Genomic DNA, 15,352 nt, shown 5'->3' with positions numbered 1-15,352 from the left:
CATGGAAGCATTCAGCTGGAGCTTGGGGGAAACTTCAGGGATCATTGGAACAATTAATACAGACAGGGAAATGTGGGCCTCGGTTAATCCAGCATGTCTAGCTTTGAGCAAACAGGGTCAGTAGAGTTTATATGGAGATAGGAAATAAGAGGGCATGTATATGGGATGATTGGAAGATAGTTGGGGCGAGCAGTAGACATTGGGGTGAAGAGTGGTCACCTATACCCAAAGTTCCCGTTTATGTGTGGGTCCTAGGAGCTCAGGTCCCCCAAGGGAGAAGCATTCCTTGGTCTCTATAAGAGCTTAAGGCAGCTTGGGCAGTGCTCTGTGCCTGCCTCTCCTTATGCCTGTTGGCTTTCAACCCCACTGTAAATTCTGGTTTGCTTTGATGTGTCACAGCCATTTCCTCATTCCCTTTGGTGGAAGCATGACTGCCCACTGCCAGGTTGTACACTTACCTCAGATGTTTCATGCCAAATGCTAAGTTTTACAACCTTGTATCATACATGTCTCTGCCTCTGCACTTCTTTATCTATAAGCAGGGTTATATATGTGACTCTGTGTCTGGTACACTCTGACCTCTGGATCATTTCCAGCCTGTGTCTGGGGTCTGCAGGATTCTAAATCTTGTGTGTCCTAATTTGTGTCTTCCTTCCCAGCAGGGCATCCCGATGGGCTCTGGTACTGCTCTGTATCAGGGATGTAGCAGGCTGTTCTCCCCTCCTCAGCTACAAACCATAAAATTAAGAGCGGCAAGACTCTCTTGATTAATTTCGTTCAAATGACTTTAAATCCATTGACTAAAATGCCTGTTTAAATCATTCATTTTTGCAAATGTATTTGTAAATAATACTTAAAAAACGCTTCATCTAATTATTTTTTACCACAGCTGAATGTTAACAGATTGAAGATGAGATTTATGTTTAGACAGCATTAAGGTACTAATTTTTTCTCAACAAAAGGCACTGCAATTGACAAAATTAAAACAGAAAATGTAGACCAACAAAAAATTAATTTGCACCAGGCTTAATAGTTTCTCTAAGTAAATCCAGCCACTCCTTGGCTGCCTCAGAAAAGCCATAAAATTTTCTGAGAAGAATCTGGCACTGAGGATTCCACACTAATTATGTTTCCTCCCTCTGTACCTCACCCCCTTTCCTCTGTCCGGGAACATGCAGTTTCCATATCCAAAATGCTCTGGGCTCTGCTGGGGTAAGAAAGCCAGGGGAGGCAGGGGCAGGCTGGGAACCACATAAATAAATGGGAATTTCCATGTAGACATGAGGCTTTTCTTTCTCCATTTTTTTTCTTCAAAAATGAGAATAAGGCACGAATATAAATTCCAAAAAGAGCAATTTATTTAAGTCTATCATTTTTGGCAACACAATAGAACACACGTCGGGTGAGCAGTCACAAATCACTTCCCTTCCCACCGTCTGTGGGCTCCACCATATGTTGGTGGTGGGGATACAATTTGCATGTTGAGCTTTGCCTTCTTCCCATGTGAGACGGCATATTGAGATTTCAACAGCTTGCCAGCCCAGCCAATGTTTTGGGACAGTGGAGGTGCAAAGACAGAGGAAGTAAAACTGTCCCTGAATTCAGAATATTTTTAATTGTGTAGTTATTTTTATTCTTTAAAACCCACAGCTCTCAGTGTAAGGGTCAGCACATCCCGCTGGATTCCCTACTTATAAGTTCTCAATGGACTGTTGAGGCCAGTAGGCATCATTACTTCTTCTTGTCCAGTTTGGTTTATGGGAAGATGTCATTCAAGAGGTCTGTGATCACCAGATGAAAAGGAAGTATATAAGGTCTTCATTCCCTTGAGCTGCTCCTCATATCTGGCAATCCTGACCTCTGATTGACACAGAAGCTCAGGATAGCTCTCCGTGTCCCCATTCTTTATCGCTTACTGGACATTGTATTTATACGGTAGCTTGGAAAGTTAAATTTCTTGTATAATCATCCACCAAGCTTGACTTTGAGATATTGGCCTTGGGATAAACCCAGACATGGTTGGTGGTTTGCCTGGTTGAGTTCAACTTGGAGCTGAGAACTGGGGATTCTAGGCGCTTAGCAGCATTTGATTTGAAGTATGATCTTCTCAAAGCTACACAATCAGTGTTTTTTTGAGCAAGTTTACGCCAAGTCATCTTGGGATCCTCTACTGACCAGCACATGTCCTGTCAAACTTTCTTTGTCCCAGTTGTCACTTTTGTACACAGATTCTCCATTCTTACCCATAACCAGGAAGATGTGATTCTGAGGTATCTACTTGGTAGAAAGGTTACAATATTACATGTCTCCTATGGATAGACTTGGTCATCTGTGAGGTAAGCAGTGTTAGTGGATGCGCTGGTAAGCTAAGGGTGCTTGCTGTCAAATCTGAGGACCTGAGTCCAATCCCCAGAATCCACACAGTGGAAGATAAGAACCAATTTCCTCAAATTGTCCTCTTATGCCTACATGGCATGTGCATACTCTCCACTCTCAGATAAAGAGTTGTTAAAGGAATGAGTTGGTAGAGTGAATAAAAGTGATTGTAAGGCAAACAACCCATCCTCAACTTAAGTTGGCGTCCATCCATTGAACCACATCTCCTCATATCCACACACCCAGAGAGACTAAGCGTCTATTGCTCTTCATTGTCAGCTTACTCCTCAAAAAATGATAGGTGGACATTCCTCGTGTTATAGCTTTTGTGATCTCTGGACCCAAGTACACAGTGCAGATGTGCGGAGGGGAACAGGGCTTCACAGAGACACTCGGGGCTGACTCAGTATGAGGTCAAATATTTTATTAAGCCCTGTTCTTTTAGTTGCTTAAGAAAAGAAAAAGAACTTGTGTTTTCATTTATAGCATGACAGTGTTTGAAATAGTATTTGAAACAAGTGTTTTGGTCCGTTACCATCAAACCCCTATGAAACTTAAAAATAAGGGGAAAAAACACCGGTTTTGGTTCTTGGTGAGTTCTAAGAACAAGTTAAAAAAGTAAATTTGCCTTTCTAAATTGTGCCTCAAACTCTTCCTCTGAATTAAAGTGAAAAGATGTGGAAAAAACATGAGCTGTGTGTCCCTGTTTGACTCCAAATGTGCTTTCAGCCTGTTTCCTACAGCCAGTTTTAGCCTAAGCTGCCTTATTGCTAAAGCCTGTAACTTGATACTAAAAGCTTGTCAAAATTAAGTGCATGCTTTATAAGTTTACATTTTTACAGTCTAACTGTTTTTCTTTGATATTTGACAGGGACACAGGTTCCTATGTCATCTGGCCTTGAGTACTTTCAGAACTTTCTCCTGGGCCCATGTGAGGGAGCTCAAGGTTGTAGTGAGTTATGGAATCCTTAAGCTGCCTGCCCAGCAGCCGGCCCTTGGCCTGCACTTGAGGGCTAACACCTGTTGGCTGGACAGAGCAATTAATTTCTTAAAAAAAAATGGTAGGCTGCCAGCAATCAAAGCTAAAAGGATAAAAAATATAATTTTACCTCTTTAGCTTCCAGAAGTGGCCTTTGATCTTTCCCCTCGCCCTTGGGACAGGAGGCACAGATCTTCAGTATTCTCCACAAAGAAACATCTTTAGAAATCACAAACAATGAAGAGCTGGCTGTACTTCCCCCACCCCTGCCCCCAGCTCTGTTACATTTTTTGTATAGCTGCTCACTCTGAGATTGAACAGAGACAGTCACTCACAAGCTAAAGTCTTGTCTACCAAATATTATCCTTAGGAGAACTTACATTGCGGGGCCTTAAGTTATGTTCTAGTCCATCCCTTGCAAGATCAAATGTTAGTTGAGTTTTCTCCTTGATGATTATAATGTATTTGTTGTGGGATGTGTGCATGTGAGATAATTGTGAACTTCAAAGAGCTGAAGTACCAACTGCGGGCCGGGGCTCGGCCACACATACAGCCTCCCTTATTCTCCAGAACCTTTGGTAGTCAAGACAAGGTCACTGATCAGGGTAATTTGCAGGAAAAGTCAATTTCTCAAGTACCAAAGCAGGTGCTGTGGCACTTTATGACAATTTACTGAATCTAAATTGAGGAAGTTGAAAAAAGCAAAGGTCGTGAGCCACAGGAAGAAAGGAGGAAAGAAAATCCCTCTGACTGTGTGCTTAACTCCTCTTCTACCAAGATGCACTCGCCAGCTGAGACGATTAACACCAAAAATAAATAAATGGGAATCACAATCTCTCAGTCTAATCAGCAACTTATCCGATTTCTTTAAATAAAAGGGGGGGGGGATTTTGTGTTTGCCCGAATTCACAAGGAAATAAGCTCAATTTATCAGAGTTAAAGAGCTGTTCTGCTCATTAGAGATTGAGATAAAAATCAAACCAAGAAGTCAGAACTTACTTTACATCCTTTTTAGAAAAAAAGGAGGGGTGGGGGTTGGCGATTCAGTGGTAGAATACTTAAGTTGAATGTGTGAAGTACTAGATTAGTTTTTAACACTGCTTTCCTAAACTATCAAACAGATAGTACATGGTTAACTATAAGATACATGCTAAGAGCGTAGAGTATAAGGTATACATTGTGGTTTAATACATGATAAACATGCAATACACATTCTGCTCATTTTATTGTGAATCTGTGCATGCCACACTTCTCCAGCACTGTGGCTATAGAACAAAGTGGGTAGGAAATGCTTTTGGGATAAGGAAGACAAATACAGGCAATGGAATCAGAAGGTTGGTATAGCAAGGAACAAATGGGATGGGAAAAAGTTAGAAGATTTGAATTTGAGATATAGCTAACCACTCATCCTGTAATTACAGAAAATCATTAAGTCATCTTAAGGCTCCATGCTTCACACCTGCAAAACTGGAGGTTTATTGTGAGGCGTTAAATGAGCAAATATGCATACATGTCTGTAGATATGCACCTGACAATTATAAGTACTAATTATCATTATTGATAAAAAGGCATGCTGCGGTATAGGCTGATTTGTGCCTCCTTATGTGTGTTAGACTTTATGGGTGTTTATAGTTCCCCAAATGAGTTAATATGAAGAAAAATGTTAAGCAAATCATAGTACGGATGGAGAAAAGATAGAAATAGCATGGCGAAGCCTTCCATTTGGGGGAATCTCTCTAGATTTAAATTTTTCTTAGTAGAAAGGGGAGAAGGAATAGAAACAAAATTCCCATTGGTTTCTTATTAATGAAAGTATTATTTAATGTATAATCTATCTATCTATCTATCTAACTATCTATCTATCTATCTATCTATCTTCATCATCATCTATCTGTCATCTATCTATCTATCTATCTATCCACCCACCACCTATTACTCATAAATTTATCTGTAGGTATGCATTTTGAGAGAGGTCTTTGCATATCCAGGCTGGTTTAGAACTTTTATATGTTGCTGAGGAAGATCTTGAATTTCTGATCCTCCTGACTCCACCTCCTAAGTTAGAAGGTATACACCATCACCCTCTGTGTATGTGGTTCTGAGGATCAAACCCAGGGCTTTGTGCGTGCTGGATATTCTACCAACTGAGCTACACCTTTGAGCCTTAAAACAGATATTGTCTAAGCAGGTGTCTACCTAGTAAATTGTAGGTAAATGAATTGCTTTTATTTAATTCTAACATTAAATCTAAAATGAAGGTACTTATAAGGCTTCCTTGTGTGTCATGATAAAGAACATTTTTAGTGAAGTACTATTTCCCAATCCAGATCTCTAAGTTCTAGCTGGAGGGACTTGGTGTGTTGAAACAACTGAAAATGCAGCTCAAGACTTTCCAAAATGTTCCTCTGGACCCATGTGCTCTGTGGGTGAAGGTTACTCCACTAAGGGAGTGCCTTGGCAGTACTCTAGAGGCCCACTCATATGGCCACAAGATACCTTAGCGGTGTCATGTATGCTAATGTCTTCATCTTAGTGATGGGGAAGAACCAGAGAATGGTGATAATTGGTGCCTGTATACATTACAGATCCAGGACTGTTTTTGACCCCAGTGTCCAAGTTCAGAACTTTTCCTAATCCCTAAATGAAAGTACTTCATGTCCATCCTGAGTCACATTTATTTAACCCACTTTTATTGAGGTGTTTAAGTGTACTAGTGCTAGTGGGAATATTGAGTAAAACACAGCTGGTAGCCATAGAAAGCATTAACTTTTCAGGACAAGGGTTGAGACAGAGGCCTTGGATGTGAGTCTACTTTTATGAGTGTTGCTTATTTAATCTTCCTCCTGGGGACGGATTCTGTATTTATGATAATATTTTAATATTTTGCATTGATCACTATAAGCCCAGCCCACAAAACATGTGTTTATAAGGAAAATAATATCAGTGCTGACATGTGTTACTTTGGGGGACCTGAAAGCAGGCTATTGTTTAAAATGCTGGTCACCTTTGTTTTAGAAAGCATCTACTTTCCAGTTGGTAGTCAATTATATTATTGGTAAAAAATTGTTCTTTAAACCATAGATCACTTTGGCATTTAGAAATCAGGCTGCAGAAATGTAGAGAAACATCCTAGCTATGACCACTCTCCTAACACCACAACACTAAGTCTCACAGGATCAAAAGTCCATCTCAGAATTTTAAAGTTTTTCTTTTTGAATATTCCATTTTATTTTTGAGTTAGGCTCTTGTAAAATCCAAACTGGTCTTAGAACACACACACACACACACACACACACACACACACACACACACACACATATATCTGGAGATGATCTTAAAAATTTGGTCCTCTGCCTACACCTCCAAGATGTCTGGATTGCAGTGGGTGCTACCATACCTGGTTTTGAATTACATAGGCACAGAACTCAGGGTTTTAGGCAAGAACTCTAACAACTGAACTACAGCCCTGCAAAATACAATTTTTGATTTTGGATTTTTTTCAGATAGATTCTCACAGTAGCCCAGGCTATCCTCCAACTCACAGGATACTCTTGTTCAAGCCTCCTTGTGTCATGAGATCACAGACATGAGCCACTATGTCTGGATGCATTTCCAATCTTGAAATAGATTCAGTCATACAGATACAGTGCAGAAGTACTACAAAAGTTTCCATCTAGAGTCTACCTTGATTGTCAGAATGTGTACATCTCCCACAATTGCTTTTCCAGTCTCTCTCATAGATCACATAAACAGATTTTTCTTGAATAATTTGAGAATAAATAGTGGCTTAAATATATTATTCCTTTATCCTTTGAATACTTTAATGTTTATGTCTCCCATGACCAATGCACAGCCATCGTAGTCAGGAATTTAACATCTGTTCAGTGCTATCATGTAGTCTAGAGATGCTCTTCAATTTCCCCAAGTTGTCCCATGAATTACTTTGCAGTATCTTTGAAACTTCACATTAGCTGTTTGATGCCCTTCCCTGTGGTATAGCAGCTCTTCTGTGAATCAGAGTCTGCTCTTTCCATAGCAGGGTTTCTTACCTAATGCTTGATCCTTTAATACCCTCATGGTGTGGTGACCCCCAACTGTAAAACTATTTCATTGCTACTTTGTAACTGCAATTTTGCTACTGTTGTGAATTGTAATGTAAAATATCTTTATTTTCTAATGGCCTTAGGTAAGTCCTGTGAAAAGGTCACCCCCACAGGTTGAGAACCATTGCTATATAGTTAGTTTAGGTTCTTTAGATAAATTAGCATCTAGTTGCTTAGATGGATGGAGTACTCATCTTTGAATCAGACTAGTCAGAATGTTGTCAATGTGAGTCCCATTTCCTTGTGTCTGTACTGAGCTTGGGGATTTGCCTGACTAATTTATCCCTAAGACTGGAGAGTCAGCCCCCATTCCCAGACTCCAAATGTCCAGGAGAGATTCCCCCCTGCAACGTATTTGATGGCAGCCTGTTTCTTTCTCTGGTCACAGGGATGAGGGCTTCCCATGTTCTCATTATGTGAATTCCAGGAGACAATACAGTGTTTAGGGGAGGGGCCAAGTCACTTCTTGACATCATGAATTTTATTGGAATGAGCTACTAGGGAAATATTAGAGTAAAATCTACTTTCAATTCAACTTGGCTCATCTTTTCCTACTGCTTTACTAATCAAGCTAATACTAAGTGTCCTCTAGGAAAGACAAAATAATCTTGGGTCCTGTTAAACTAGGGGATATATTAAATAAGAAGATAGGACAGGTACAGGGTATATATCTTATTTGTATACAGCAGCAGACATTTTTGTTTGTTTTTTGTTTATTTTTTCCAAATAGGAATTCTCTGTGTAGCCTTGTCTGTCCTGGAACTCACTCTGTAGACCACGCTAGCCTTGAACTCATAGATCCACCTGCCTATGCCTCCCAAGTGCTGTGATCAAAAGTGTGTGCCACCACTGCTCAGCAACATTTTTTTTTTAAATAGTGTGATAAAACTACAAACTTTCTGTTATCAGGTCTTCTTCCTCTTTCTCCCTTCCTTTCTTTCTATTTTTTATTTTTCTCCCTTCCCCCTCCTTCCTCTCTTCTTTTCCTCCCTCCTTCTTTCCCTCTGCTTTTTTACAAAGTGACCTAGCTAGCTTGGGAATTCAACCTTGAGTCGATTAGCCAGGCAAATAAACAAATACAGTAGGATACAGATGCAGGTGGATATGTCTGCAAGCACTTGTTTGGGTGAGAGGGGCTCTGAGCATACCGGCTGGCCGTCTCCCAACATTGACCATCCTTCAAGTATAGCTGACACCGTTTTGCCTCAAGCAAGGTCAGAGCACCAGGAACAGAAACAGAGGGCCATTGTTCTCACAGAGGCACTGGCCAGTGGGCTCTGATCTGCAGCTGTGTCTTGGCCTCCCATGGTGGTAGCACTAAGCAGGGCCTTCTGAGGCAGCCATCCGTCCTCTCTGGTTAGTCATCTTCCTCCCACGAACCTGATTTCTAGAGGGTGTCTTATTTTGACTTTGGGGAAACTCTTCAATCCTGAGACTATGAGGACTCTAAATCTTCTCTTTGTACAAATTGCCTTTAAATTAGAAGTTACTTGGCCTGTGGTGAGAATGTTGCCTGGAACTAAAGGCTTCTCGAGAGTGATGATTGATGACAGTCCAGTAAAGTCAGAGTGTGGAGCCAGGGCGTCACGCCAGCGCCATCCCAAGCAGGAGTGTGGACATATTTACCCAATGCAAAAAAAGTTTCTACAAATTGGAAGATTTTGCAGAGATGACATGTTTTTAAAAGCTTCCTGTACTATTAGTCAAAAGAAATGAAAAGCAAGCTTTATTACGCCTATGTTGAGAGAAACTTATTACATTTGAATTTCGGCTTAGTTACACACATTTTTTGCCCTGATTGTAAATGAAGTTCCAATGGTTTAAGATTTTAAGCAGTTCTATACGTAATCCATTCTTGGGAAAAAAATAAATATACCTTTAAATGAAAAGTTCTTAATTACCAAAAGATTCTATAAGGAAAACAATCAGGGGGAAATTTTGGTCATTATTTGTTCATTTATTTTTCTTATTGAGTTAATTTAATTATCAGCGAGACGCAAACATTAGCTTCAGTGCGGGGCTTCTCACATCTGTTAGTAAAGATTTGATTAGGGCTACACAAATGTGCTAGATTAAACTATCTAGTTGGTGAAATTCAAGCCACCTGGATATTTTAGCAACATCAATAAGAATAATTCTCTTTTTCCAAATCAGTAAATCCAAGCTATATTAAAAAGAATTAATTAATGAGTGCCAGATAGGCAAAGCAAACATGTGACAATGAGCTAGATTATCAAAGGTTTTGAGGGAGATCCTTCTTAGCTTATGTTTAGATGTCAAATTATATTACCAAAAACCAAACAATCTGTTAAAATGATGCCTTAATGCAATAAGTCTCTCATGGTGTTTTTAAACTTCTTAGACATTCTTAGTAGAAAAGGGTTCTATTTACAAATAATAACCAAACCATAAGACATTTGCCTCCACATTTTACCTTAGTTATTTCCAAGAGCTGTTAATATCATTTAAATCCTAACAAGAACAGAAAAGAAACTATTATGGAGTTCTGTTAATGCATTCTCTTGAACTTTGCCTTGGAGAAAGAACATAGTAAAGATAGAAGGAGTGGATAGATTAATATATACAGAAAAGAATTCTACAGCCAAAGGAACAGAATTGTCAAGTAAAGAAATAGTTACTACCTTACCATTCTTATTCTATCCATGGGCACATAGTACATATTTTAGTTGATGTGCACTAATGATTTCTGTTACAACTACTGAATATATGACTTGTAGCCATAGTGGATATGATTGTGTTCCAATAAAACGTTATGTTCAAAAGTATAGTGGATTCGGCCCACTCACAGTATCCTAAGGATCCCTCGTGAAATCCACATTCTGTATTTTAAGGATCAGAAACCTTACGCCTCTTTTAGGAAAACCACTTACTTGCCCCAGGTTCGATAGACATCAAATTCAAATGTAATCGGTTGAGCTGCAGCTGAATCTGGCCCTTCCAGTATCCAGGCGAGCATTCATCCTAGGATGAATTAATTATAATGACATGTGGATGGTTGGCTCCCTCCAAATGTAAGCTCTGCCTTCCTTGTAAAGCACATCTGAAATGCTTCGTGCATTTGATGTGGACAGGACTGGGATGTGTAGATGATTCCCGGAATCTCCAGAGAATAAGATGCTTTTCAGGGACCTAAGCAGAATCACAAATAATAATTTTGGGGAAAGAAACACGAACATCCTGACAGCTAACCAAGCATGAAAATGTTTGACTGCAAAGCCACACATGGCTTGCTTTATTAAAGACCATCTCAGTCCTGGAAAAGTGCGCTTCTATTGAATATTTATAACAAATATGATTGAATAAGAAGAATTTAAAGTGGGAAAAAAAAGCCCTGTGTGTTGGGACTCTAAATTAAATCTTATTTTCATGGTTGACAGTGTTTTGTATTCCCCAGGTTTGCTTTATATAAAGAACCATCCTTACCCATTCCATCCTGCCCCATTACGGCAATGAGTAACAAGACTTCTCCATTAACACTTCAGGCACCAGCATCCATTTTCTGGTGGGATTTCTCCTTGCACAGAACTCCTTCTGTTCATGTGGAAGTGTTGAAGACCGGAGTTCTAAGAATACCGAGTGGGATCTGTGCTCAGTCTTCATGTGAGGAAGCTTAGTAATCACAGCTCTAAAGCCTGACAGTCCAGAAAGACATGATTGATGAGAGGCTATGCAATGTTGGAGTCAAAATGCACCATCATTAACTACCCAAACCAAGAGAATGAAACGGGGTTTCCCAGGGGCAGCAGAACACATTCTTCTCGGAAATACAGGCCTAACATTTAGGATATGTTTGACCAAAGGCGGCTGGGGGAGTGGAGGGAGCCATTACTTAATGGTTCCCAGCTTGCAAAGGTGAAATGACCCCCACACTATGTCTCTCTCTCTCTCTCTCTCTCTCTCTCTCTCTCTCTCTCTCTCTCTCACACACACACACACACTTCCATTTCAGTTCAGGTCCGATGTATATTTCTTGACATCACACAGTTGTAGGTTATTTCTTCTCATATGCCATGTACTTCCTGGTCCTGAAATTTATTAGCAAGATTCCCTTACAATAAAAATAGAGTTTCACTACCATTGCTAATTTCTAAAATAGACAATTTAAGCAAGTTAGAAGTGGATTCAGCATACTGCTGGTGACTTTAGCTTGTGTAAACAAAGAAAATACATCTCGTGGGGGATAAAAATGTTTTGTGTGAAATCACACATAGGCCTTTTCACAGTCACTATAAACAAGTTTTTCATATTTATATCTGTTAGAACTTAGCATATATGTAACACAAAGGACACAGAATATTGTCTAAAACACAAAATAACTCAAATACTATATATTTGCAAAGTATTGTAACATATAAACTTTAAAAAAAAAAAGGAAGAAAGAAAGAAAAGCTTTCGATAAAAGCTCAGCTTTCTCTCCTTCCCCGAAACCTACCAGATTGCTGAGGTCAAGGAAAACAAAGCCATGAATGATTCAGACAAACACCTTTTGAACTTTCCCCAGGAAGACTTGGGTGTGTGAGAGTTCAGGGCTTTCAAGGAGATGTGTGCAGGTGGCGGTTTCTCCAGACATCTTGAAACAGTTTCCATGACTAGCAAGGAGGCCCTGGCATCAGAGCGTGGCTTGCGTGAGAGTGAGGGAAGGCCAGTATGGGAATGACACACGTGTACTACATCAGGAGTGCTGCCGACCACCTCAAAGGACAGCAGGGCAGAAACTCATTATCCTTCTCTCAGAAGCTGACCCAAAAGGTAGAGAAATCCACCAAAAATGCATTATTATTATTAATTTACTTCATTCACTGGAACAATATCTGTCCTGGTTTATATGATAAACTATTAAGAATTATCAGACAGAATACAATATTTTATTATGCAAGAAATCAGACGCATGATGAACTATTGACTGTGGGTGGATTTTATGGCAAACGTTACCTGCAAGATTTAACAGATATCTGTGAATTGTTAGTAAGTGAAAATTTTGGTTGAGCCATTGGAACTACTCTTGCTTATGGACTAAATAGTCCGAAGTGAGTTTCTAAGACTTTGTAGTTTGTAATTTTACAACCACCTTGTTTCTTGCTTCGTGTTATATTCTTAGTCCCTGCCCCATAATGTTTGTTCTCTGAAGTATCTTAGGCACCCTTAAATTTCTTTTTAGAACTAGAAAGAGTTACACAGAGTGTGAATTTTATACAGTTATGGAAATTTGGAGATGTTATCATTCACTGATAGGCACAAATTATAAGAAAAGCTGAAGTCATTAGCCAAATAAAGGATTAGAGTTAACAATGGACGTGAACCTAGAGTATAATTAATGAATTCTCTAATTGCTCTTCCTGTGTTAGTTCATTAAGCCTGACTCTCGGCTGGATATGCGGGCATCTGTCTCCAGCATCTGTCGCCTCAATGATGCCGCAGGTTGACTCTATTGGAGCCCTGTGAAGGAGGCTGCGGCTGCCTTTCTTCCCTCTGCGTTTCACCCAGCAATCCGAACCTGCAGTTCAAACAAAAACCTTTCTTTCATACATTAATACAACAGGCAGAACCACCCTGAGAGAGGTTTAACCAGCTCAAGACTTACATGGGAAGACTAGAGACTGATCAAACTTGACTAATGTCAGACAGATCTTTAGCTTGTCAGTGCCTAGCCTTGTGCCATCTTTAGGAACAGAGCTTACTGACAGGAAAGTGAATGGGTACATATCTGCTCAGACAGATGGACATTCCTGGCACCACAGGAATTTTATTTGGGGAATTTTATTTGGGGAAACAAGAACTTCAAGGTCACTGTGTGGTCTGTACCACATGACCCTCCCCAACAAGAAGAGTCTAAATTGTGCTAGAGATTAAAAGCATGGAGAAGACATGTTTATCTTGGTCCTTTCATCTGTCTGTCCGTCCTTCCTTCCTTCCTTCCTCCCTCCCTCCCCCCTCTCTCTTTCTTTCTTCCTTTCTTTTCCAGTAGACTTTAGTGGACTCGTGCTCTGGATAACACATGTATACCTGGAGGAGTAGGAAGTCCTAGAGGGCAGAGTCACAGAAAGAAGACACAGGTAGGTGATTTCTCAGGTAAGATTGTTAAGCACTTTACATCTAAAAGAGAATAGTTGCTTAGGATTTCATTATGAAGAAAAAATGATAACATTTTGGCTGGCAGAAACAATCCTAGGATGACTGAGTTCAACACTTGGAATTATATTGGTGGAGATACCATACTGGGTTAACATTTTCTCCTCACATGTTGGTGACAATTTGTATACTCAGTTGAAATGAATCCAGAAAATCAAATTTCAGAGTTAGGGAAGCTATATGACACACATATGAGTTTAATATACATACATATATATATATGATATATATGATATATATGTATGTATGTATATATATATATATATGATATATATATATGATAGGGTGTAACATTTGAGTCCCACTTGCATGGGTTTGTTGGGAAGTGCTCTTAGAAACGGAAACTCGTTAGTTTTCCCAGACTAAACTTCCAATTGGTTGGAAGATGGGGAGTAGATGAGAAGAACACAGCCTAGAGAATGAGAACTTACCACCAAACTGTTAAATGAAATCAGTAGGTCTTGTCCTTGTCCCATCTTGGTCTGTCAAAGGAAGGAGTGAAATGATTGATTTCTAAACTTTCTTTCTAGGTTTGACTCAAGCAGACACAGCATCTCCTTCTTATTCCATAGGGGTGGACACATGGAATTTAGCTGGATGGATAAACCACTCTTCTTTCTGTGATCTGGGAGTCACAACCTCTTCTTCAAGTTGCTAAAGAAGATAACTTTTTGAGAATATCTGAGTGCCTGGTTAATCCAGAAGACCCCATGGCATCCTCTTCTGAGTAAAGTACACTTGAACAGCTTCATTCACTCGCTCAACACATCTTTGAAATGTTCTGTGGGCATGCCACTATGAAGAGGGTAAAGTAGAGGACAGGAGAGAGTGGTCCTTGTTGTTCTGGAACTCAACTGAAGGATGAGGTGAGTTCCACAGTAGCCCCAGCTGAAAGGATAGTGTCTCCCTGAGGGTGGGGGGAGGGACAGGAACAAGGGGTATTCTGATGTAATCTACTAGACCCTAGATTGGCAGGATAGAGCTGAGACTTAGAAGAGTGGCGAAGAACCTGGGGTTTATAGAACAAAAAAACCCAGGGAGGAGAGAAGTCCTGTAGGGGATGCGGAAGTCAGCCTTACAAAGAAAAAACTGTGGGATGGAGAGCAAGGTGCCACAGCCTCCTGCTACTCCTCGAAGAGTCCTGATCTGCCCTAGGTGGCATTAGATCTAAGATGGCTCCCAGAACACTGGTGAGACAACATAAAGGAACTGAGGCACAGGGTGGTGGCTGCTTCCCCCATCTTCATGGAACATGAAGACAGATGACAATGCTCTCTATCCCTTGCTCCTTATGAGTTACCTCATCAGGCAGGGTTTCCATTGGGGCACGATGAAGGTGTGGTGAGATACAATTGGCGGAGCACGTAGGGGCCTGGGATTGGCTCAAACATTGTATATAAGCTTATGTGCTGGGCAATAAACTCAGATCTGCACCTGGTTGCTGCTCTGCAGTCAGATTCCCATACTTAACACATGACTTCATTGCCTCTCACCCTTCAACCTTGTCTTATTCTCACAAAGTCCTATACTGCCCGAGAAAACTCTCAGCAAACCCTAACCCTAACCCCTAACCCTAACCAGAAGAACTGGTCTGACCACTCTACTGGCAAATTTTATATTAAAAAGAAAAGGGGCATTCCACAAAAAATTTCAAGAAAGTTTAAAATGAAGGAATGTTTCCCTGATCATTCCTCAGACCCACATCACCTTAAAAGACAAAGCAAAGTGAAAACATCAAGGAGGA

The 15,352-nt window shown here is 40.2% G+C and overlaps 1 long non-coding RNA gene across 1 annotated transcript; it reads left to right on the top strand.

The window, feature by feature from the left end:
- Positions 1-6,266: 6,266 nt before the first annotated feature.
- Gm46663 lies at positions 6,267-15,045 on the top strand. The gene is made up of 2 exons (XR_001782712.1): positions 6,267-13,532; positions 14,139-15,045. It is a non-coding gene; the product is annotated as a predicted gene, 46663 (long non-coding RNA).
- The last annotated feature ends 307 nt before the right edge of the window (positions 15,046-15,352 follow it).

The sequence above is a fragment of the Mus musculus genome, chromosome 19 (genome assembly GCF_000001635.26).
Source record: "Mus musculus strain C57BL/6J chromosome 19, GRCm38.p6 C57BL/6J".
Classification (NCBI taxonomy): domain Eukaryota; kingdom Metazoa; phylum Chordata; class Mammalia; order Rodentia; family Muridae; genus Mus; species Mus musculus.
This window is presented reverse-complemented; position numbering and strand designations above follow the sequence as displayed.